The following is a 26,170-nucleotide window of genomic DNA, read 5'->3' as shown; positions in this document are numbered from 1 at the left end:
GGCTTTAAGGATTTCATTAGTCTTTGCACCTCCAACGCTCTTTGCCAGCAGGGCCTTGATATCTCCAATGGCTAGTATCTTTCCCATTGTCTCTTCTTCCAGCAGTCTGATCCATTTGCCAGCCCCTTCATGTAGGTCAGGGAGGCGGGCTATCAGTCCCTCCAGATCTTGTCCTGCCCATGGCACGTACTGTCCTTGATGTCCTTTGATCAGGATGGGGCATTGTAAGGGATCTTCTTCCAGTTGTTCCTCTTCATCTTTATATGGACTCAGTTTGCGTGCTGGTATCTCTCTCAAATTGTCTCCTCTCCTCCAGTGTGGTTCGCTTGGGGGTGCTTCTTCTAAAAGGAGGGTTCCAGACACATGCTTGTATTCCCTGTGTGGGCTGGCTGAATTAGATCTTCGTCTTTGATGTTCCCGAAGTCTCTGTTGGTCCCTTTCTATGGAGTCTCTTAGGAGTCTTCGCATGGCTTCAACTTCTTGGTCGATCTGTTCTTTAGTTATCCGTATATCTCGTTCTATTTCTTCCCGGTCAAGTCTGGCTCGTTGTCTGTCAACCTCCACCTTCTTCCCCGTCTTTCCTCTGAGTTCCTGCAAAGCTTGACTTGCATGGAAATACGGGTTAGACAATGCAGGGCTTCCATGAGCGTCAATCAGGTGTTTGAGGTCTAAGGCACTTCCCTGACTCCCCTCATGGCTCACAGCATCCCATCTTGATAAAATTAGAGGGTCACTCATGTCTGCTCCTCTACAGTCCTGATTCACCTTTATTTCTTCTTCCTTCTCATTTTCAAAATTCACTTTGCCTTTTATAGCCACTGTTCCAGTCACTAGTGGGAGCTGTTTACCAGTCAAGTCATAGGATGGTGCATATGGGGTTGGGGTCTCTATTATGCTTTCTTTTTTCCCTACTCTCTTTCTAAGTTCTTTTATCAATTGTGCTCCCTTTTCTTTAAATAAATTTAATACCTCTTGTTCTTTTCCCCGTTTCTCATCTCTTTTGTTGCTCTTATTATGGGCTTTGTGATTTTTTATCAGATTTTTTATCATCGTACCAAGGAGCTGTAGGCAGACTGCCATGCCGAATGACCTCTGTTCTGTTGTTTGTGGAATTTACAACCTGTCACACTGCTTGCAGAGCAGATTATGGGAACAGAGCCATATTCTAAAAAGCACATGCGCCTCATCAATAGGTTTCTGTAGTGTAGTGGTCATCACGTTTGCCTAACACGTGAAAGGTCCTCGGTTCGAAACCGAGCAGATACAGTGGTTGGATTCCGACAGAAAATTTAAACTGTTTGCCACTCTAGGTGGGTGCAGCGATCATTTCCTTTATATGCTTTTTTATAAGCGTGCACCTAAAGATTTATGTCTGCCACCTGAAGACGTGTTTCCGTAGTGTAGTGGTTATCATGTTCGCCTCACACGCGAAAGGTCCCCAGTTCGAAACTGGGCGGAAACTGTGGGTGGTTTTTGCAAAAATTTCATATGCGATTTTCTGTTGAGCAGTCCAGTACACTTGCAGGGATGCAGGCACATTTTTTGTCAAAATAAAACAAATGACCATTGAGGTTTCCTGTACAGTAATATAAAATGTTCGGTCTGCTCAACAGAAAATCGCATATGAAATTTTTGCAAAAACCACCCACAGTTTCCACCCAGTTTCGAACTGGGGACCATTCGCGTGTGAGGCGAACGTGATAACCACTACACTACGGAAACACGTCTTCAGGTGGCAGACATAAATCTTTAGCTGCACGCTTATTAAAAAGCATATAAAGGAAATGAGCGCTGCACCTAAGCATATAAATGAAATGATTGCTGGTTATCACGTTCGCCTCACACGCGAAAGGTCCCCAATTCGAAAGTGGGCGGAAACTGTGGGTGGTTTTTGCAAAAATTTCGTATGCGATTTTCTGTTGAGCAGGTCAGTACACTTGCAGGGATGTTTGTGGTTTAATCTCTTTAGAAAAGGACAAAAATAAAACAAATGACCATTGAGGTTTCCTGTACAGTAATATAAAATGTTCGGTCTGCCAACAAAATTAGCAGCATTTTGCCATGTTAAAAACACTGGGCAGTCTATAGTTTCAGTCGCTTTTGAACAAGCGTACGCTAGAAGCGGTGGGACTAATGTCCAAATCAAGTTTCCGTAGTGTAGTGGTTATCACGTTTGCTTTACACACGAAAGGTCCTCAGTTCAAAACTGGGCGGAAACAAGTGGAGGCATTTTAAATGTAATGCTCCAATTCGCTACAAAACCCTTGCTTTTGAGACAGGTGAAGGCCATCGTACCAAGGAGCTGTAGGCAGACTTCCATGCCGAATGACCTCTGTTCTGTTGTTTGTGGAATTCACAGACTGTCACATTACTTGCAGAGCAGATTATGGGAAGGAGCCATCTACTAAAAAGCACATACCATGATATCACGTTCGTTTTACACGCAAAGGTCTTCAGTTCAAAACTGGGCGGAAACAAGTGGAGGCATGTTAAGTATAAATGCTGCAATTCGATACAAAACCCTTAATTTTAAGACAGGTGAAGGCCATCGTACCAAGGAGCTGTAGGCAGAAGACCATGCCGAATGACCTCTGTTCTGTTGTTTGTGGAATTTACAGACTGTCACACTGCTTGCAGGGCAGATTATGGGAAGGAGCCATCTTCTAAAAAGCACATCCGTCTCATCAATAGGTTTCTGTAGTGTAGTGGTCATCACATTCGGCTAACACGCGAAAGGTCCTCAGTTAGAAACCGAGCAGAAACAGTGGTTGGGTTCTGACAGAAAATTTATACTGTTTGCCACGCTAGGTGAGTGTAGCGCTCATTTCCTTTATACGCTTTTTAACAAGCGTGCACCTAAAGATTTATGTCTACCACCTGAAGACGTGTTTGTAGTGTAGAGGTTATCACGTTCACTTCACACGCGAAAAGTCCCCAGTTCGAAACTGGGCGGAAACTGTGGGTGATTTTTGCAAAAATTTCGTATGCGATTTTCTGTTGAGCAGGTCAGTACACTTGCAGGGATGTTTGTGGTTTAATCTCTTAGAAAAGGACAAAAATAAAACAAATGACCATTGAAGTTTCCTGTACAGTAATATAAAATGTTCGGTCTGCCAACAAAATTAGCAGCTTTTTGCCATGTTAAAAACACTGGGCAGTCTATAGTTTCAGTCGCTTTTGAACAAGCGTACCCTAGAAGCGGTGGGACTGACGTTGAAATCAAGTTTCCGTAGTGTAGTGGTTATCAAGTTTGCTTTACACGCGAAAGGTCCTCAGTTCAAAACTAGGCGGAAACAAGTGGATGCATTTTAAATATAAATGCTGCAATTCGCTACAAAACCCTTACTTTTGAGACAGGTGAAGGCCATCGTACCAAGGAGCTGTAGGCAGACTGCCATGCCGAATTACCTCTGTTCTGTTGTTTGTGGAATTCACAGACTGTCACACTGCTTGCAGAGCAGATTATGGGAAGGAGCCATCTTCTAAAAAGCACATGTGCCTCATCAATAGGTTTCTGTAGTGTAGTATTCATCACGTTCGCCTAACACGCGAATGGTCCTCGGTTCGAAACCGAGCAGAAACAGTGGTTGGATTCTGACAGAAAATTTTAACTGTTTGCAACGCTAGGTAGTAGCAGCGCTCATTTCCTTTATATGCTTTTTAATAAGCGTGCACCTAAAGATTTATGTCTGCCACCTGAAGACGTGTTTCCGTAGTGTAGTGGTTATCACATTCGCCTCACACGCGAAAGGTCCCCAGTTCGAAACTGGGCGGAAACTTTGGGTGGTTTTTGCAAAAATTTCGTATGCGATTTTCTGTTGAGCAGCTCAGTACACTTGCACGGATGTTTGTGGTTTAATCTCTTTAGAAAAGGACAAAAATAAAAGAAATGACCATTGAGGTTTCCTGTATAGTAATAAAAAATGTTTGGTCTGCCAACAAAATTAGCAGCTTTTTGCCATGTTTAAAAAACTGGGCAGTCTATAGTTTCAGTCGCTTTTGAACAAGCGTACCCTAGAAGAGGTGGGACTGACGTCCAAATTAAGTTTGCGTAGTGTAGTGGTTATCACGTTTGCTTTACACGCGAAAGGTCCTCAGTTCAAAACTGGGTGGAAACAAGTGGAGGCATGTTAAATATAAATGCTGCAATTCGCTACAAAACCCTTACTTTTGAGACAGGTGAAGGCCATCGTACCAAGGAGCTGTAGGCAGATTGCCATGCCGAATAACCTCTGTTCTGTTGTTTGTGGAATTTACAAACTGTCACACTGCTTGCAGAGCAGATTATGGGAAGGAGCCATCTTCTAAAAACTACATGCTCCATCAATAGGTTTCTGTAGTGTAGTGGTCATCACGATCGCCTAACACGCGAAAGGTCCTCGGTTCGAAACTGAGCAGAAACAGTGGTTGGATTCTGACAGAAAATTTAAACTGTTTGCCACACTAGGTGGATGCAGCGCTCATTTCCTTTATATGCTTTTTAATAATTGTGCACCTAAAGATTTATGTCTGCAACCTGAAGACGTGTTTGTAGTGTAGTGGTTATCACGTTCGCCTCACACTCGAAAAGTCCCCAATTCGAAACTGGGCGGAAACTGTGGGTGGTTTTTGCAAAAATTTCATATGCGATTTTCTGTTGAGCAGGTCAGTACACTTGCAGGGATGCAGGCACATTTTCTGTCAAAAATAAAACAAATGACCGTTGAGGTTTCCTGTACAGTAATAAAAAATGTTTGGTCTGCCAACAAAATTAGCAGCTTTTTGCCATGTTTAAAACACTGGGCAGACTATAGTTTCAGTCGCTTTTGAACAAGCGTACCCTAGAAGAGGTGGGACTGGCGTCCAAATCAAGTTTCCGTAGTGTAGTGGTTATCACGTTCACTTTACACGCGACAGGTCCTCAGTTCAAAACTGGGTGGAAACAAGTGGAGGCATGTTAAATATAAATTATGCAATTCGCTACAAAACCCTTACACCCTTTAGGCCACCGGGTTAGGGAAGGGGTCCGCGGACAGCTTAAAAGGTAGTCCGTGGTAGGAGGCTAGTGGACCCCTGCGCGACGCCCCCTAGGTGATTTTTCGGGAACCCGACGAAATCCGGCCCCCTCGCTCGCGATACGGGCGTCGGCCACAGGGGGTGACTCGCCGACCGCCCTCAGTCGATTCGACGCGCGCCGAAAAGGTTGCGGGCGGGCGTCCACGGAGCGCACGCGCATCGCCCTGACCGCCCTTTCGCGAAATTCCCTGACCGCACCTACCGACCACGGAGCGCCCGTCCGTCCCACCTGTGACCTGCGAACAGCCCCCTGGCCACGCCCACTGACACGAACAGCCTATTCGTCCCACCGACCGCCTGTGTGACCACGAACGGCCTTTTCACCCACGGCCAACCCGGGTGACGGCCCCTGGCCCCGCCCACTGACACGAACAGCCTATTCGTCCCCCTAACCGCCTGTGTGACCACGAACAGCCTATTCATCCCACCGACCACCTATGTGACCACGAACGGCCTATTCATCCCACCGACCGCCCAGTGACAACGGACAGCCTATTCGTCCCACCGACAGCCTATGTATCCACGAACGGCCTCTAAGTGACTATCTAAGTTACGGCCCGTGGCCCCGCCCAGTGACCACGGACAGCCTATTCGTCCCACTGACGGCCTGTTTGACCACGAACGGCCCGTCTGTCCACGGCTAATCTAAGTGACGGCCCGTGGCCCCGCCCCGTGACCACGGACAGCCTATTCATCCCCCTAACCGCCTGTGTGACCACGAACAGCCTATTCATCCCACTGTGCACCTATGTGACCACGAACGACCTATTCATCCCACTGACCGCCTGTGTGGCCACCAATGGCCTATGTGTCTCATCAGAAGAACTATGCATTATTAGACTTAAAATGGCATGTCCATGGACAGCTTACAGGGACTCTGTCAAGTAAGTTACAAGTGGGCAAAGTAAGGGCCCACCTGTAACTTTTTTGACGGGGTCCAAATAGGCTGTCCGTGGTCAATGCATTAACAGGTCATATTTCATAATTACAGTGGTTTTATGAGGTGAAACCTACTGTACACCACACAGGGGACACAATACAACACACTGATGTACATTAAAGCTATTAATTATGCATAATTAGCCTAAATAAGGACTGTCCATGAACAGCCTATTTGGACCCTGTCGAATAAGTTACAGGTGGGCAAAGTAAGGGCCCACCTGTAACTTATTTGACGGGGTCCAAATAGGCTGTCCGTGGTCAATGCATTAATAGGTCATATTTCATAATTACAATGGTTTTATTAGGTAAAAACTAATGTACACTAGACAGGGGCCACAATACAACACACTGATGAACATCAAAGCTATCAATTATGCATAATTAGCCTAAAAATGGACTGTCCACGAACAGCCTATTTGGACCCTGTCAAATAAGTTACAGGTGGGCAAATTAAGGGCCCACTGTAGCCTAAAAATGGACTGTCCACAGACAGCCTATTTGGACCCTGTCAAATAAGTTACAGGTGGGCAAAGTAAGGGCCCACCTGTAACTTATTTGACGGGGTCCAAATAGGCTGTCCGTGGTCAATGCATTAATAGGTCATATCTCATAATTACAATGGTTTTATGTGGTCAAACCTACTGTAAACCACACTGGGGACACACTACAGCACACTGATGTACATTAAAGCTATTAATTATGCATAATTAGCCTAAATATGGACTGTCCATGAACAGCCTATTTGGACCCTGTCGAATAAGCTACAGGTGGGATGCTGTTTTTAACTTAGACATTTTCAGCGGGTGAATCCCCGTAATGATTAGGCGATTTCATCACATGTGGTGAAGTCCCACCTGCAACTTATTTGACGGGGTCCAAATAGGCTGTCCGTGGTCAATGCATTAACAGGTCATATTTCATAATTACAGTGGTTTTATGAGGTGAAACCTACTGTACACCACACAGGGGACACAATACAACACACTGATGTACATTAAAGCTAATAATTATGCATAATTAGCCTAAAAATGGACTGTCCACGGACAGCATTTAGGGCACCCGTCAAATAGGTTACAGATGGGATGCTGTTTTTGACTGTAACTCACTTAACGGGGTACTACGGACCCCAGTCTTTGCGGACCGTCTGAGGGGACCCTGAGGGGCCACAGATTTAAAATCGGAGCCATTCGGGGCTATTGGGACCGTTGCGTGGGGATGTCCACCAAGCGCCTATGAAAATGAATGGGATAAGTTGCACGTGTCAGTGGCTCCCGCGCGGCCCCCGGGGGTCCGAGGGGCCCCAAACTCTACAAAAAGTTGCGTCACGTGGCCCTCTGCGACAGACAGAGCGGGCTAGGTCAAGACATGCCAAGTTTATTTTTAGCTATTTTTTATGCACCTCTCTGTCTCCCATTGATCTCTATGGGATCATGTGTCTGCAAGGGTTAATTCAGCAGTTAGGATTAGACGGCCTGCTAGGCTCAGGAAGCATCTAGAGCCACGATACTCTGGGGCCCGATTCGGGGGCCCGTGGTGGTCGTCCGTGACCAATCTCGAGGTCCTGCGACCTTTTGACCCATTAGGGCGACTGTTTATTTGACGTCTCACGTGCAACTTATTCCATGGGGCTGTTGGTGGCCAATTAGCGCGAAAAAAGGTCAGAGGGACGCGGAACTCTAGAACCCGTCCCCGGGGCCCGTGACGAGACCCGCTTGTCGGTTTCGGGCCGATCGGGCGTTTCCTTCAAAGCGTTTGGCTGAAACACATACTTGGAACCGATCTAGAACCACCAAACCCGTGATCTAGAACCGGGGGCCCCAGGACCACCGCCGTGCCGAATTTGGGGCCGCTGCGACCTTTCGACCCCTTTTGGCCCCTGTTTTTTTGACGTCCCACGTGCAACTTATTCCATGGGGCTGTTGGTGGCCAATTAGCGTGAAAAAAGTTCAGAGGGACGCGGAACTCTAGAACCCGTCCCAGGGGCCCGTGACGAGACGCATACGTCAGTTTCGGGCCGATCGGGCGTTTCCTTCTGACCGTTTTGCTGAAACACATACTTAGAACCGATCTAGAACCACCAAACCCGTGATCTAGAACCGGGGGCCCCCGGACTACCGCCGTGCCGAATTTGGGGCCGCTGCAACCTTTCGACCCCTTTTGGCCCCTGTTTATTTGACGTCCCACGTGCAACTTATTCCATGGGTCTGTTGGTGGCCAATTAGCGCGAAAAAATGTCAGAGGGACGCGGAACTCTAGAACCCGTCCCAGGGGCCCGTGACGGGACGCATACGTCAGTTTCGGGCCGATCGGGCGTTTCCTTCGAACCGTTTTGCTGAAACACATATTTGGAACCGATCTAGAACCACCAAATGGGGAGGAGCCATCTTCTGAAAAGCACATGTGCCTCATCAATAGGTTTCTGTAGTGTAGTGGTCATCACGTTCGCCTAACACGCGAAAGGTCCTCGGTTCGAAACCGAGCAGAAACAGTGGTTGGATTCTGACAGAAAATTTTAACTGTTTGCCACGCTAGGTGGGTGCAGCGATCATTTCCTTTATATGCTTTTTAATAAGCGTGCACCTAAAGATTTATGTCTGCAACCTGAAGACGTGTTTCAGTAGTGTAGTGGTTATCACGTTCGCCTCACACGCGAAAGGTCCCCAATTCGAAACTGGGCGGAAACTGTGGGTGGTTTTTGCAAAAATTTCGTATGCGGTTTTCTGTTGAGCAGGTCAGTACACTTGCAGGGATGTTTGTGGTTTAATCTCTTAGAAAAGGACAAAAATAAAACAAATGACCATTGAGGTTTCCTGTACAGTAATATAAGATGTTCAGTCTGCCAACAAAATTAGCAGCTTTTTGCCATGTTAAAAACACTGGGCAGTCTATAGTTTCAGTCGCTTTTGAACAAGCGTACCCTAGAAGCGGTGGGACTGACGTCCAAATCAAGTTTCCATAATGTAGTGGTTATGACGTTTGCTTTACACGCGAAAGGTCCTCAGTTCAAAACTGGGCGGAAAACAAGTGGAGGCATTTTAAATTTACTGCTCCAATTCGCTACAAAACCCATGCTTTTGAGACAGGTGAAGGCCATCGTACCAAGGAGCTGTAGGGAGATTGCCATGCCGAATAACCTCTGTTCTGTTGTTTGTGGAATTCACAGACTGTCACACTGCTTGCAGAGCAGATTATGGGAAGGAGCCATCTTCTAAAAAGCACATGCCATGATATCACGTTCGCTTTACACGCGACAGGTCCTCAGTTCAAAACTGGGTGGAAACAAGTGGAGGCATGTTAAATATAAATGCTGCAATTCGCTACAAAACCCTTACTTTTAAGACAGGTGAAGGCCATCGTACCAAGGAGCTGTAGGCAGACTGCCATGCCCAATGACACTAGGTGTGTGCCGAATGACCTCTGTTCTGTTGTTTGTGAAATTTACAGACTGTCACACTGCTTGCAGAGCAGATTATGGGAAGGAGGCATTTTCTAAAAAGCACATAAACCATCAATAGGTTTCTGTAGTGTGTTGGTTATCACGTTCGCCTAACACGCGAAAGGTCCTTGGTTCGAAACAGTGGTTGGATTCTGACAGAAAATTTAAACCGTTTGCCACGCTAGGTGGGTGCACCGCTCATTTCCTTTATATGCTTTTTAATTAGCGTGCACCTAAAGATTTATGTCTGCAACCTGAAGACGTGTTTGTAGTGTAGTGGTTATCACGTTCGCCTCACACGCGAAAAGTCGCTTCGCTAGAAGAGGTGGGAATGAGATCCAAACCAAGTTTCCGTAGTGTAGTGGTTATCACGTTCGCTTTACATGCAAAAGGTCCTCAGTTCAAAATTGGGTGGAAACAAGTCGAGGCATGTTAAATCTAAATGCTGCAATTCGCTACAAAACCCTTACTTTTAAGACAGGTGAAGGCCATCGTACCAAGGAGCTGTAGGCAGACTGCCATGCCCAATGACACTAGGTGTGTGCCGAATGACCTCTGTTCTGTTGTTTGTGAAATTTACAGACTGTCACACTGCTTGCAGGGCAGATTATGGGAAGGAGCCATCTTCTAAAAAGCACAACCATCTCAACAATAGGTTTCTGTAGTGTAGTGGTCATCACATTCGCCTAACACGCGAAAGGTCCTCGGTTCGAAACCGAGCAGAAACAGTATAACAGAATAATATAATTACCTGCATCTAAAAGAAACTCCTCAGATGTTTTTTCCTTCACTGTCACAGCACTCGGAGTAGAAAAACATTGAAAAATGAAAGTCTGGGGGGTGGCCTCTGGTTCAGCAGCAAGAGCGGTCTCAGCAGAAGAGGAATCCTCTAAGCATTTCTGAAATTCAGCAAAATTAGTGTAATATGCGAGCGAGAATTATAAAGTATTTGTTTTTTAATAAAAAGTCTGTTATCAAAGAACTTTAAAGGCTTACCTGAGATGGAAATGAGAACTGAGTGCCAGATGAAGACGCATCTTGCATCCCTAGGTCTGTCTTCCTGCTTTTGTGTTTGTCAAAGTCAAGAGGCACAGGTCGACAGCCTGGCTCCACATATTGTAGGCCAAACCTCTCTCTTGTGTCCCAGCTGGAGATGTGGAAGGCTGGATATTTGGGTTGCCCAGTCACTCTTATAGATGCCCTGTTTAACTCCAACATCAAAACAGGGTCAAACACTCCAGGTAAGACAAGCCCAGGCTGTTTCAGGTCCACCAGCCGCTGATAATTCCAGCGTGCGACACCAGTCATACCCTGCGCCTGGAACAGCTCAGGAGAGACGCGATTACCCGTTACCCACTGAGCCTGGTGGAAATGAAACCCCTCTTGCTGTGAAGTGCCTCTGACAGGGATCCAGATGGCCATAGCAGCTCCTTCACCCTTGACATGATTCAGTTGTAGCGTTCCACCATGTCTGTAGAGGATTCCTTCCTCCACCTCAGGGTCACTCAGGCAGCCTCTAAGGATGTGGATACGCTGAATCCACCACAATTTTAGCATTGAGGGTTTAAAAAGGAAGATGTTGTTGGGATCCTTTTCAAGATGGAAATGGTGAAGTACTTCTTCCACTCTTTGGACCAGCTCTCTAGGATGTGGCACTTTTGTCCTGCAGTGCGCTCTGATGTGCTGCTTTGTGGGATTAGCAGGCTCAGTTCCACAGAACTTGTATGCGTTCCTCAGTTTCTCCAGGTCACTCTGATCTACTACAGAGAAGGCAGAAGAGAGGAACTGGCAGAACGAGCTATACAGAGGATGGTGCTCCGAAACACATTCCCTGGTGAATCGCCGCATACAGTTAAACAAGTCTAGTTTAACCACCATGTCCTCATTGTACTTCTGGCAAGCGGCATTTACATTCTTGAGGTTTCCTGATGTAACCTCTGCCACAGTAGCTTCAGTGGTCCTCCAAGCTTCCCACTGCTGGTGCTCATACTGTCCTGGGTCCATCACTCTGAAAGCAGCACAGCAGTCCCTAAGTACATAAAAGGGAAATACATTTTAATGTATTCATTACCTTTGCTTACACATCTTGATGTGATGTGTGATGAAATGTGATTATTCTTACCTGTCCACCCACTGGTACTTGGCCTTGGGTATGGAGAGCTCCACACCGAGGCAGCCATCTGCGGCGCCATCTTGGTTATAGAACAAGATTTATCTGACGCTTTTATCCAAAGCGACTTACAATTGCTATATTTCCCACGCCTCTGGAGCAACTAGGGGTTAAGTGTCTTGCTCAGGGACACATTGGTGTCTCGCAGTGGATTCGAACCCCGGTCTCTCACACCAAAGGCATGTGTATTATCCACTGCGACATCACCACCCCTATATGCCAGCAGCACTGTTGCGATTGGCCATCCCACAGTACATTGACGTCAAGGATTGCTCACTCTCAGACTGCAGCATCACCCAGGACAGGATCATCCAGTTCTCGTTCATCACAGCGTAGGATGACATTGTGCCAGATGAGAGGGTCACTTTTTTAGCAACTTTGCGTGTGTGATCTGATCTGAACACCTGTCCAAAAGTTCCTTGAAGGAGCTGAGTGAGAGCGGCCTCTTGCCGGTGATATTCCTGAAGCAGGCACTCCACCAGATAATGTGCAGACACAGACACCCCATGCCACCCATCAGTATCTTCGTAACCCCCAAACGAAGCAGGTGTGTCATCCTTCCTCAATGCTCCTGTGATGGTTTCCTGGCCATACAGCCCTGCTTCAGCATCCCTGACGTTCTGCACAATGAGAAGGTAAGCCAGATGGGCTCTTTCAAACTTAAGGTGAAGCACCTCAGACAGCTGGTTGGCCATGTCATTAGGGGATTTTCCAGAGCGCCTCAGTTCATCCATCACAGTTTTACAGATTGCCTTCTTATGGGTGAGGAAGGTTGGCAAGATGTTTCTGAATCGCTGTGGTAGCATGTCCACCCACTGAGGTTTATCAGCGAACCAGTATTTTTTACATGCCTTACAGCACAGACGTGAAGCAAGGATGTAATATTGCCCACTAGTGCCAAGGATCACTCGGGGTCTTCCCACACCTGAGGACACAACATGAGGATTTGGACAGCTGTAGAGACAGGGCAGGATGTAGTTGTTTCTAAGCCTTTCTTTTATACTGTGCTCAGGTTTCCAAATGAAAAAGGGATGGAGCTGGAAGTACTTTGGTGACGGAAGGCCCATGTTTGTCTCTATAAGCTCAGGCTGAGGTGGATAGCGCCACAAGGAGACCATATTCATTAGGTGTCTTACTGGGTGTGATCCTGGCCAGAGCCCCATGGACTCCATCTCTGTTTTCATCCAAATTCTTTGATGAAGAGAGCAGTTCCAGTGGCTAATATCTTGCAAGTAGCTAGTAACAGGTGGGTGATTCTATAATTTAGGGTACACTGCATGTCCACTGATGTTAAATATACTTATACACTTATTCAATCAAATTTCTTCAAACAAATTGCATTTTATGTGTAAACTTACTTCATGAAATAACATCACACAGACAATATGTGCAATATATTCTTTATTTTGCTTAAAATGTGTCATTATGGCCCTAAATGTACAGTTTTGTCCATGTCCGATTTCAATGTGAGAAAGGTGAGGGTCCAAAAATATCCATTAAAATCATTAAAATAAATCGATTATTTTTGCAATCTTTTACAAAAGTCTTAATATTAAAGGAAAATAATAGTTTTAAATATAAGTTATTTATTTAAATACTTAAAATATATTAATTTATTCGTGTCCACAAAATGTTGGTCAACTATGTTACAAACAAAACCTCCCCCAGCAACTCAAAAATGGTTTGTCCCAAGACCATGTGACCAGCACCATGTGATGTCATTTTCCTCTGTGGAGGCCATTTCAAACACACCATGGTGAGTCTCCTCTCAGTTTTTTCAATATTTGATGTAGAAAAGCATATTGTCAACGGCCGTATTATTAACCATCAACTATGTTATGTACATTGTCATGGCTAAAAAGTTGTATTTATTATAATGAAATTTTGTGTTGAATTCTTACATTAACCTGCTCAAAAAAATGACATGTGGTTAGCTAGGCTAGGTCCACCATTTCTGTTATGGGGAAGAAACATGGAAATTGTCAACTAAGTTATGGTCAACTAAGTTACGGTCAACTATCTTTCAACTAAGTTACATCAGTGCTCTATGGCATATCATGATCAATAATTGTTTCTATGTTATTTATATGGACTGAACATGTGTGTATATATATATATATTATGTATGTAGATATATTATTTTACTTTTAAAAATGATCAATTTAAATAGGTCTCCGCAGCTGAGAGACAGCGGAGATACAGGGCTCGTCGTGACTCAGATCCTGAAAGAAGGGCAGCATGTTTGGAGAAGCAGAGAGAGGCATGGCACAGGCTCAGGTCACAAGGAAAGGTGAAGACAGTGGCAGATATGAGTGAGAGAGAGAAAAGAAGAAAGAGGGCCTACTGGAAGAAAGCAAAACAGAATAGCAGAAAGAGAAAGAGCAGGCTTGAGAACGTAATTACACCACCGGACAGTCCAGACATCCATCCACCTCAGAGCAGCAGGTAGAGTTCATGAGACAAGACAGAAACAGGTTTATGCATTTAATGTTATGTATGGGACTGACATACAAATCAAGTTTCCGTAGTGTAGTGGTTATCATGTTCGCTTTACACGCGAAAGGTTCTCAGTTCTAAATCCGGCGGAAACAAGTGGAGGCATTTTAAATATAAATGCTGCAATTTGCTACTAAACCCTTACTTTTGAGACAGATGGAGGCCATCGTACCAAGGAGCTGTAGGTAGACTGCCATGCCGAATGACCTCTATACTGTTGTTTGTGGAATTTAAAGACTGTCACACTGCTTGCAGGGCAGATTATGGGAAGGAGCCATCTTCTAAAAATACTATACTATACTACTATACTATACCTCGACTATACTAACGAGGAGTTGTAGAGACCGGTAGATGTACCCGATCAGAGCGACTTCCAGGAACGGCGTCATGTGTCAAATATGAAGTGTCTGTATAAAACGTGTTACATTATTAAATTAGAGACCTTGTTTTTTAATATGGAGCCTGGTAGGTCAAGTCAATAAGTTCATGCAACTGCAAGTGCCAGGTCCAAACAAAGAGAGTTTCAGTTAATCTGCACCTGCCAGCTGCTAATGTATTGCAAAATGTCTTTGCTGACCGCACAACAGGGCTTCCAGCCTACATCCAACGGTCTTGCGTTGGTGGTATAGTGGTGAGCATAGCTGCCTTCCAAGCAGTTGACCTGAGTTCGATTACCTACCAACGCATTGCATTTTGCTCAAGCTGTCGTTAAAACAGTTGTCCGGGGACCCTGGCCAGCTCCTCCTGTAACTCGTTTGCTGCAGCAAAACTTTTGTACTGATCTTTTGGCAGCAGTAAAGGACTGGATCTCCCAAGTGGAGGCACTTTAGACATAAATGCTGCAATTAGCTACAAAACCCTTACTTTTGAGACAGGTGAAGGCCATCGTACCAAGGAGCTGTAGGCAGACTGCCATGCCGAATGATCTCATCAATAGGTTTCTGTAGTGTAGTGGTCATCACGTTCACCTAACGTGAAAGGTCCTCTGTTCGAAACCGAGCAGAAGCAGCGGTTGGATTCTGACAGAAAATTTAAACTGTTTGCCACGCTAGGTGGGTGTAGCGCTCATTTCCTTTATATGCTATTTAACAAGCGTGCACCTAAAGATTTATGTCTGCAACCTGAAGACGTGTTTCCGTAGTGTAGTGGTTATCACGTTCGCCTCACACGCGAAAGGTCTCCAGTTCGAAAAATTCGTATGCGATTTTCTGTTGAGCAGGTCAGTACACTTCATTGACCTCTGTTCTGTTGTTTGTGGAATTTACAGACTGTCACAATGCTTGCAGGGCATATTATGGGAAGGATCCATCTTCTTAAAAGCACATGCACCTCATCAATAGGTTTCTGTAGTGTAGTGGTCATCACGTTCGCCTAACGTGCGTAAGGTCCGCGGTTCGAAACCGAGCAGAAACAGCAGTTTCTTTCTTCTGAAAGAAGATTTAAACTGTTTGCCACGCTAGGTGGGTGTAGCGCTCATTTCCTTTATACGCTTTTTAAAAAGCGTGCACCTAATGATTTATGTCCGAATCTTGAAGATGTGTTTCCATAGTGTAATGGTTATCACGTTCCCCTCACACGCAGAAGGTCCCCAGTTCGAAACTGGGCGGAAACTGTGGGTGGTTTTTGCAAAAATAATGTATGTGATTTTCTGTTGAGCAGGTCTGTACACTTGCAGGGATGTTTGTGGTTTAATCTCTTTAGAAAAGGACAAAAATAAAACAAATGACCATTGAGGTTTCCTGTGTTTCGCTGTAATCCTGCAATTCGCTACAAAACCATTACTTTTGAGACAAGTGAAGGCCATCGTACCAAGGAGCTGTAGGCAGACTGCCATGCTGAATGACCTCTGTTCTGTTGTTTGTGGAATTTACAGACTCTCACACTGCTTGCAGGGCAGACTATGGGAAGCAGCCATCTTCTAAAAAGCACATGCGTCTCATCAATAGGTTTCCGTAGTGTGGTGGATAACACGTTTGCTTTACAATTTTTCTGAAATGTCAGGACTTAAAATTCTGAACTGAATTGCAGTGCTTTGTCAACATTACTGCATTTCTGGATAAACTTGCAAGAGGGTTAAAGACTCTAGCTTGAGCCCGCAGCCAAAGGTTAGGTTTGTCAGAAGTTGGATTCAAACCCACGCCTCCAATGGAGACTGCGACCTGAACGCCAGCTGCCGAAGGATAGTCCGTCAAAACGGGGATAATGTTGAACAATGTTGAACGCCACAGCCAATCACGTCGACGCGCTATAACATTTGCAGCCAATTAGAGAGTGCCATTCTTGACATTATAAAATTTTCAGCCAATCAGAGGGGGCCATTCTTGACTTTTTCCTTAACATTTTCGACATTTGACCAATCAGAGTACAAGGAAATGTTGATGGCACGTTTACGCTTAACACCGCTAGGAGGAGGAGTCAGGAAGCTAGCCAAGTGTCAATCAAGTTGACAAACTGAGCCGAAGGTGTACGAAGTAATAACATATCCTGTGGGGCGTGTCAGAGGGCAAAAAGTTCAGACGTCGAGCATCACTGTCACGGAGGTCAGGCAGCATCATTTTAACGGAGGACTGCGAAACATATTTTCCGGTCACTTTAACGGTATTTTCGGACAATGTCATTTTATATTTGTATATAATTGTATATATATATTATAATTGTAAATATCGTGTGTGCTTTTTTTAAGAAATCATTTTTATTGATAGTAGTTTTGTTCGATATAACCTAACCGTTAGCCCCCCAACAAAAAAAATGTCTGGCAAAAAATCCCATAAAGCCATGTCAGATACTGACTGGATTGCAAGGCTAAAAAAGTTTGCCAGCACAGGAGTTTGGCCATCAAATGAGGGTAACAGGCCAGCTCCTCGACAGAAGAAGTGGCATAATGAGTATCAAAGGGTGAGTGTGCTTTTGTCACCTTTGCATGATGTAATAATTCTAATCCTAATCATTTAATTCAATGTCATCATTATTTATAGATATGTATGTAGATAATGTTGCAGGTATTTGAGAATTATGTTTATTTATGTAAACAAAACAAAAAAATTTGCACTGGGAGATTCAGAGATTTGAGGCAGTGGGGGTGGGGATGTTGAGTGAATGGATGTTTTGAAGGTGTGAAATGTTCCTCTCTTAATTCTAGCATGAACTGAATTGCAGTGCTTTGTCAACATTACTGCATTTCGGGATAAACTTGCCAGAGGGTTAAAGACTCTAGCTTGAGCCCGTAGCCAAAGGTTAGGTTTGTCAGAAGTGGGATTCGAACCCATGCCTCCAGGGGAGACTGCGACCTGAACGCAGCGCCTTAGACCGCTCGGAATCTAGGGCTTCACCGCTCACCCGAGTCACAGTACATGCCTCGTTTGCGCTGTTAGGCAGCGCGGCAGTCTCATAATCTGAAGGTAGTGAGTTCGAGCCTCACACGGGGCAGAATGGTGCTTTTTGATACACGGGAACGTGTAAATAAAGGAGCTGCTTTCTGTATTCCCTTTTATGCCTTTGTCCATTTCTTCATATGCACTGTAATTGAAATCCAGTGTTTTTTTAAGACTAATGTTGAACAAATGCAGTAATAGTATTACTCTCATATTCATGTCATATGTGTCAGTGTTGTTACAATGTTTTGCTAAGGCTTATATCATTCTTTCATTCTAATGGCATGTCTTGTTAATGCTAATGTAATGTTTTACATGACATTCCTTGAATCTTGTGTCATGACACTCCACCCCATGCCCCCAGACCCATGACATTTCATTCCAAGAAATTTCAAGAATCCTTGCCATGAAATTCTACTGCATCTTCTTCCGGTAAACATCACAACATGTTATTTCGTGAAATTCCGTTGAATCCGATTCAATCAACATGTCCATTTTTTCTGAAATGCCATTACTTGAAATTCCAAGTGCCATAGAATCCCATACATTGCACTAAAGTGTTACTATAAAGGTCATGTACTGCAGGTCAGTGTTACTTCAATGTTTGGTTAATTCTAGCATGAACTGAATTGCAGTGCTTTGTCAACATTACTGCATTTCTGGATAAACTTGCCAGAGGGTTAAAGACTCTAGCTTGAGCCCGCAGCCAAAGGTTAGGTTTGTCAGAAGTGGGATTCGAACCCACGCCTCCAGGGGAGACTGCGACCTGATCGCAGCACCTTAGACCGCTCGGTCATCCTGACATGACGGCTGGTGGTGAGCAGCATTTTTGCACCTACACGGAATGGCAGATGATCTAGAATCTAGGGCTTCACCGCTCACCAAAGTCACAGCACAAGCCTCATTGGCGCAGTTAGGCAGCGCGGCAGTCTCATAATCTGAAGGTCATGAGTTCGAGCCTCACACGGGGCAGAATGGTGCTTTTTGATACACGGGACCGTGCAAATAAAGGAGCTGCTTTCTGTATTCCCTTTTATGCCTATGTCCATTTCTTCATATGCACTGTAATTGAAATCCAGTGTTTTTTTAAGACTAATGTTGAACAAATGCAGTAATAGTATTACTCTCATATTCATGTCATATGTGTCAGTGTTGTTACAATGTTTTGTTAAGGCTTATATCATTCTTTCATTCTAATGGCATGTCTTGTTAATGCTAATGTAATGTTTTACATGACATTCCTTGAATCTTGTGTCATGACACTCCACCCCATGCCCCCAAACCCATGACATTTCATTCCAAGAAATTTCCAAGAAACCCTGCCATGAAATTCTGCTGCATCTTCTTCCGGTAAACATCACAACATGTTATTTCGTGAAATTCAGTTGAATCCGATTCAATCAACATGTCCATTTTTTCTGAAATGTCATGACTTGAAATTCCAAGTGCCATAGAATCCCATACATTGCACTAAAGTGTTACTTTAAAGGTCATGTACTGCAGGTCAGTGTTACTTTAATGTTTGGTTAATTCTAGCATGAACTGAATTGCAGTGCTTTGCCAAAATTACTGCATTTCTGGATAAACTTGCCAGAGGGTTAAAGACTGTAGCTTGAGCCCGCATCCAAAGGTTAGGTTTGTCAGAAGTGGGATTCGAACCCACGCCTCCAGGGGAGACTGCGACCTGAACGCCAGCTGCCGAAGGATAGTCCGTCAAAATGGGGATAATGTTGAACAATGTTGAACGCCACAGCCAATCACGTCGATGCGCTATAACATTTGCAGCCAATTAGAGAGCGCCATTCTCGACATTATAACATTTGCAGCCAATCAGAGAGCGCCATTCTTGACTTTTTCTTTATCATTTTCGACATTTGACCAATCAGAGTACAAGGAAATGTCGATGGCACGTTTACGCTTAGCACCGCTAGGAGGAGGAGTCAGGAAGCTAGCCAAGTGTCAATCAAGTTGCCGAACTGAGCCGAAGGTGTACGAAGTAATGACATATCCTGAGGGGCGTGTCAGAGGTCAAAAAGTTCAGACGTCGAGCATCACTGTCACGGAGGTCAGGCAGCATAATTTTAACGGAGGACTGCGAAACTTATTTTTCGGTAACTTTAACTGTATTTTCGGACAATGTAATTTTATATTTGTATATAATTGTATATATTATAATTGTAAATATCGTGTGTGCTTTTTTTAAAGAAATAATTTGTATTATAGTAGTTTTGTTCAAAACTATATAACCTAACCGTTAGCCCCCCAACAAAAAAATGTCTGGCAAAAAATCCCATAAAGCCATGTCAGATACTGACTGGATTGCAAGGCTAAAAAAGTTTGCCAGCACAGGAGTTTGGCCATCAAATGAGGGTAACAGGCCAGCTCCTCGACAGAAAAAGTGGCATGACGTGTACCAAAGGGTGAGTGTGCTTTTGTCACCTTTGCATGATGTAATAATTGTAATCCTAATCATTTAATTCAATGTCATCAATATTTATAGATATGTATGTAGATAATGTCGCAGGTATTTGAGATTTATGTTTATTTATGTAAAAAAAAAAACTTTTTTTTTTGCACTGGTAGATTCAGAGATTTGAGGCAGTGGGGGTGGGGATGTTGAGTGAATGGATGTTTTTTTGAAGGTGTGAAATGTTCCTCTCTTGTTCTTTTAAAGGAGGATACAAACTTTACTCACTCTTTATCTCTAATTTTACAGTTTGTATCTCCCCTTCAAAGAACATGAATAAAAATAAATGACACACTACAATAAATTAATGTGGCATTCATACTGATAAGTTAGAAATGCATGTATTCTATGTTATATGTGTGATAATGTTTACAGATTGAAAGATGTCCGATGCAGTCTCGCGGCCAGACAACCTTGCTCGGAGCGGTCCCAAAGTGCATATGTGGTTTTCACACTCAAAAGGTAACAATGTAAAGATGTAACTTGTATTTTTTATATATATGTATAATTTACTGAACAAATTCTTCTCGTTCAACAATTATTGTAGCCTATGTATTTTTGTGGTTGTCTTAAGCAGGCCACAGCCTCTATTGGACAAGCACCAAGGGTTGTTGAACAACAGTCTGCCGCTACTGGACCAGCACAGGAGGTCATGGCGCAGAGTCAGCGTCAGCTCCCACCCCAGCCTACTTCTAAAATTATACCAAGTTTGTCAAAGGTAATAACATTTTTTTTTAATATAATTGCAGTTTTAATATACGTTTAGTATAAAGGTTTAAGTTCAGTGGAAATGGCTGGTATGTTTTTACACCTACCTGCCAGCTTTGACACCTTGTACAGGGGCGGCTGTAGTCTGCTTATTGGTCAGTTTCACTGTCTCAGGTTGGTTTAGATAAAGTAAAATGGTGAAAGAACAATGTGATCTCTCTTTCTTCTCTGGGCTCTGCTCTTGCATTCTCCTCTTCCTCTCTAATTGGGCTTTGCCATTATGGGTTAAAGGACACTCACGTCCTTCATGGCATCTCTCTTGATTTTTCCAACTGGCTACTGAAGCTACGTCTTTCATTCTGTATTTCTCAGGTAACATTCCACTAATGCACAATTAATTATACACGTATTATTAATTAAGTCATCATGAATCTGCTTTGTTGCTATTTCAAGTGTAACCTTCATTACTGTTAATAAACGCTTTCTCTTACAAACTATGTGCAAACTATTTTTGATTTTAAGTCATTTTTAAAAGGTACTTGTTAAATTACTATATACTCACATTCTAGCAATACCTTCCCACACATTTTTCTATTCTAACTGTGCTTATTTCAATCTGTATAAGTAGTAGAGTGTTGTAATACACAGACAAAAAAATAAGTTAAAGAAAGAAAGCAGGTCCTTTAGTTATATAATGAATGATAGGATCAATAGATATTTTCTCATTTTACATTTTATTATATTTTTGGCCAATGTGCTGTTACAATTCAATTTGTCTTTTCATTGAAATTGTTTTGGCCTTTTTTAGTTTACCAAGCCAAGATTTGGTGGGTCCCACATTGCTGCTGCAAAGCCAAATCTGAGTGTGGCTAGGAGACCATCTCAGGCTGTTGACCAACCCAGCGCAGCAGTGTCCAGTGCCCCTACACCAAGCACCACTGTCTCTGTAAGTACTGGCATAATCCACATTGCATTCTAAGACAAATTCCACATATGTGCACATTTTAGAAACTTGCATTCTAAGATACATTCCACATCTGTGCACTTTTTAGAAACATATTTTGTATTCCAGGAAACATCTCAGGCTGTTGACCAACCCAGCGCAGCAGTGTCCAGTGCCCCTACACCAAGCACCACTGTCTCTGTAAGTACTGGCATAATCCACATTGCATTCTAAGACACATTCCACATCTGTGCACTTTTTAGAAATATATTTTGTATGCAGGAAATCTTATCATAATGAATTAAGAGCAATACTATACAGTTTTCACACAATATGCAGTCAGTGAACACATTTCCACAATGCTTACATTTTCTTAACAGACAAGCTATACCTCCCAACAAAATTATGGATTGTTTTTGTAGTATTTACAAATGTTAACACACACCACCCCACAATAGCAAAAAAATATTCCAAACCTTAGATACAGTATAAAAACCTCGGCTTCTTCAATGATATCAGTTCAAAAACAATATATCTCAGCTGATAATAAACAAACAATTGAATAATTGACACACACCTGATTTATGTTGGGTAAATTGGGCCAACCATAGCTGATTCCAGTCTGGCTTAGACTCAGTGGCAGGGGTTATTTTTTTCTGTTACATTGACACTTATACATTAAAAGGAGGACTTTGAGGAGTGATGTTTTTGGAAACAGAAAAAAAACAAACACTGTAATGTCTGGACGAGGAAGAGTAAGAGCAAGGGGCCCAGGGAGAAGAGCAGGCCCAGTGAGATGTGCAGTGACAGATGCAGTGAGAGGTGCAGTGAGATGTGCAGTGAGATGTCCAGTGAGAGGTGCAGTGAGATGTGCAGTGAGATGTGCAGTGACAGATGCAGTGAGAGATGCAGTGAGATGTGCAGTGAGAGGTGCAGTGAGATGTGCAGTGAGATGTGCAGTGAGATGTGCAGTGAGATGTGCAGTGAGATGTGCAGTGAGATGTGCAGTGAGATGTGCAGTGAGAGGTGCAGTGAGAGGTGCAGTGAGATGTGCAGTGAGAGGTGCAGTGAGATGTGCAGTGAGAGGTGCAGTGAGAGATGAGAGGTGCAGTGAGAGGTGCAGTGAGAGGTGCAGTGAGAGATGAGTGGTGCAGTGAGAGGTGCAGTGAGAGATGAGATGTGCAGTGAGAGATGAGAGGTGCAGTGAGAGGAGCAGGGCCAGGGAGAAGAGCAGGCCTAAGGACTTCCAAGGGCTGCAAGAACAGTAGTCAGTGATGAAATTCGTGCCACTATCATTGACCATGTAATCAACCACGGTCTTTCGCTAAGAGAAGCTCGTAAACAGTAAAGGGAAAAAAAACTGATTTGCTTTTTTACTGGAATACTGTACATGTGGACATACAGTTCCCAACCAATAAATTTAGTGTAAAATTGGTGGATTGCATGTTTTGTATGCAAATACCTGTAAAACTGAAACACAAAAGTCTATGAAGTTTTTGTAATACAATAGCCAGTATTTTGAAACCTGTTGTACTTTGATTGACTGCATGTACCTTGTGAAGTGAAAACAAGTGTTATTCTTTGACAGAATAATTTCATTCTGAGTCAGATTTCCAGTGTTTTGGTAAAGTTAGTGTGTGCAGAGAAAGATGTGTTCTATTTTGAAATGAAGAGTTAGTATATATTTACATTTTTTTTCAATTGTTTACACGCAATTTTGAAAACCTCTACCTCCTTCTCTTCATCTACCTCCTTCACCTCTTCCTCTACCTCCTTCTCCTCTTCATCTACCTCCTTCTCCTCTTCCTCTACCTCCTTCACCTCTTCCTCTACCTCCTTCTCCTCTTCATCTACCTCCTTCAACTCTTCCTCTACCTCCTTCTCCTCTTCCTCTACCTCCTTCATCTCCTCTTTGAGCCCCCCCTCTTATTCTCACTCTTCTTCTTCTTCTAGCTCCTTCCATTTTTGTTGAAGACAGGTGAACTCACCTGCTGCCTTTTATAGCACTCCTGAGTGATGCGTTTTCAAATTAGCACATGTGTGCTTCCACGCCTGATGGATGTGCATATCCAATTCATTCATTAGTGTGGTCAATGGCAATCCGGGGCTTTGTAATGACAAGGAAGTAACCTCACAATCCTTATCTGTGTCTAAGGTGTGAAAATGTGTGTAGAGTTTTACAAATCACTGTGTGTAATGTTTTGCTAAAAGGGTAAAGCAGACATTGTGTGTAATGTTGTGCAAATCTGTGGAGGGGTTTTGCTCATTGGAGTAGAATTTTGCAAATTGCGTGGAAATTTTAATTTTAGTGTGTAAACAATCATAAAAATCTGTAACAAAATGTGTTCTTGAGAAGAAAATTATCCATTTGGCCAATTGTGTTTTGTTGGTGTGAGTCTGTGTTAAGAGTTTAGGAAAAAGTATCTGAAGTATGGGTAAGCGCTTGTTAGCGATTGAAAAAAACTGTAAATACTTTTGAAAACAGATTCAAATAATTACAATCCTAAATTGCAATATTATTTCCCACTATTACTGTTTTTGACTGTATTTTAATCATATTTCAAAAACAAAAAGAATCTTACTGAACATAGACCTTTAAAGTCATGACTCAACGGATCACAGGAAGCAATAGCAGGTAAATAACTCTTTATTAAGGGATAAGGAAGTCCAAACAGAAAGACACGGGCGTGGAACTGGTGACCCAGGGACGTCGATGGTCAGCGAGGTGAATCCCAAGTGGTGCGGTGAAGACAGATGAAGAACAATCCACAAACGGTGATAATCCACAACCGATGATAATCCACAATCAAGACGAACTTCACAGGAACACACGACGAGAGACTCAGGAACACAAGACTGGAACACCGAACATCCAACGAACGATCTGACAATGGAGATGAGAAAACTGTGAGCATATATAGTGAAATGAGATCGGCTGCAGCTGGTGATGATATGATGATCAGCTGGAGCGAATCAAGGAATGACACTCAATCACGCCCACAACACATGTGCTTTCATGCAACAACAACAACACGAGACGAGAAGGAAGCAATGAATTAGTATACCGTGACAGTACCCCTTCTCCTAAGAACGCCTCCTGGCGTTCTCAGACTCCCTTACCTGTCGATTGTAATCATCGATCAGAGAGTGATCCAGAATGTCTCTAGCAGGAACCCAACTTCTCTCCTCCGGACCGTAACCTTCCCAGTCCACCAAGTACTGAAATCCACGTCCCCTCCGCCTTGAATCCAGAATACGATTAACTGAATAGGTGGTGTCCCCATTTACGAGACGCGGTGGGGGGGGGGACCGGGACTGGTGGATTAATGTGAGCATGAAACACAGGTTTAATTTTGGAAACGTGAAAAACGGGATGTATTCTCCTGTACGCTGGAGGTAAACTAAGGCGGACTGCCACCGGACTAATGATCTTTGTGACAGAGAACGGGCCAATAAATTTGGGAGCAAGCTTATTAGAGACGGAACGGAGAGGAATGTTCTTAGTAGAAAGCCACACTTTTTGACCGACGACGTATATGGGAGGCTTTGACCGGTGGCGATCGGCCTTAGCCTTGGTGCGCGCCCCCACTTGGAGTAAAGTCTCGCGGGCTCTAGTCCAAGTGCGGTGACACCTCTGGATTAAAGCGTGGGCGGAGGGAACCGCGACCTCGGATTCCAGAATGGGAAAAATAGGTGGCTGGTAACCTAAACTACATTCAAACGGAGATAGGCCCGTAGCCGACACTGGTAACGAATTTGTGGGCGTACTCCACCATGGAAAGTTGTTGGCTCCATGAGGAAGGATTCTTGGAGACTAAACATCTCAACACCCTTTCCAGATCTTGGTTGGCTCTCTCGGTTTGTCCATTGCTCTGGGGATGAAACCCTGAGGATAAACTAACCGTCGCTCCCAGTAATTTACAAAATTCTTGCCAAAATTTGGACACAAACTGGGGTCCTCTGTCAGAGACCACGTCCATCGGGAGGCCATGTAAACGAAAGACGTGGTCAATGACTGTCAACGCTGTCTCCTTAGCTGAGGGTAATTTGGGTAAGGGAATAAAATGAGCTGCCTTCGAGAACCGGTCCACCACGGTCAAAACGACTGTGTTACCCATGGTAATGAAATCGAGAGCGATATGGGACCAGGGTCTCGAAAGGACTGGCAGCGGTTGAAGGAGCCCATCTGGGGGTCGATTGGAAGTTTTACCAGTGGCACAAACCGAGCAAGCCAAAACAAAACTGTGAATGTCACGAGCCATAAGTGGCCACCAGAATCGTTGCTTGACTAGAAATTTAGTACGATAAACTCCTGGATGACAAGCCACGTTGGAGCAATGACCCCACTGAATGACGTCAGACAACCGGGCGGAGGCGTTACCCCTTCTAAGGCCGTCTTGACCTTCGATTCGACCTCCCATACGAGTGTGGAGACAAATAGACTCTCCGGTAAAATGCACTCGGGAGTAGACGGGCGTTCGGAAGGATCAAAAATGCGAGATAAAGAGTCGGGTTTGATGTTTTTGGACCCCGGGCGGTACGAGAGAGAAAAATCAAAACGACCGAAAAAAAGTACCCACCG

At 44.0% G+C, this 26,170-nt stretch overlaps 6 non-coding genes across 6 annotated transcripts; 4 read left to right on the top strand and 2 right to left on the bottom strand.

Moving 5' to 3' along the window:
- Window positions 1-1,389: 1,389 nt before the first annotated feature.
- Window positions 1,390-1,462, top strand: trnav-cac (transfer RNA valine (anticodon CAC)). The gene has a single exon. It is a non-coding gene; the product is annotated as a tRNA-Val (tRNA).
- Window positions 1,463-1,649: 187 nt separating this feature from the next.
- trnav-cac (transfer RNA valine (anticodon CAC)) lies at window positions 1,650-1,722 on the bottom strand. The gene has a single exon. It is a non-coding gene; the product is annotated as a tRNA-Val (tRNA).
- Window positions 1,723-3,706: 1,984 nt separating this feature from the next.
- On the top strand, window positions 3,707-3,779 carry trnav-cac (transfer RNA valine (anticodon CAC)). The gene has a single exon. It is a non-coding gene; the product is annotated as a tRNA-Val (tRNA).
- A 4,633-nt stretch (window positions 3,780-8,412) lies between these two features.
- On the top strand, window positions 8,413-8,485 carry trnav-aac (transfer RNA valine (anticodon AAC)). The gene has a single exon. It is a non-coding gene; the product is annotated as a tRNA-Val (tRNA).
- A 1,603-nt stretch (window positions 8,486-10,088) lies between these two features.
- trnav-aac (transfer RNA valine (anticodon AAC)) lies at window positions 10,089-10,161 on the top strand. The gene has a single exon. It is a non-coding gene; the product is annotated as a tRNA-Val (tRNA).
- Window positions 10,162-18,190: 8,029 nt separating this feature from the next.
- On the bottom strand, window positions 18,191-18,273 carry trnal-cag (transfer RNA leucine (anticodon CAG)). The gene has a single exon. It is a non-coding gene; the product is annotated as a tRNA-Leu (tRNA).
- Between the last annotated feature and the right edge of the window lie 7,897 nt (window positions 18,274-26,170).

This window comes from Siphateles boraxobius, unplaced genomic scaffold (genome assembly GCF_051911475.1).
Source record: "Siphateles boraxobius isolate OS27281-9 unplaced genomic scaffold, OSU_SipBor_1 42, whole genome shotgun sequence".
In the NCBI taxonomy this organism is placed as follows: Eukaryota; Metazoa; Chordata; class Actinopteri; order Cypriniformes; family Leuciscidae; genus Siphateles; species Siphateles boraxobius.
The sequence above is the reverse complement of the archived record's forward strand: the minus strand, read 5'-3'. Positions and strand labels throughout refer to the sequence as shown.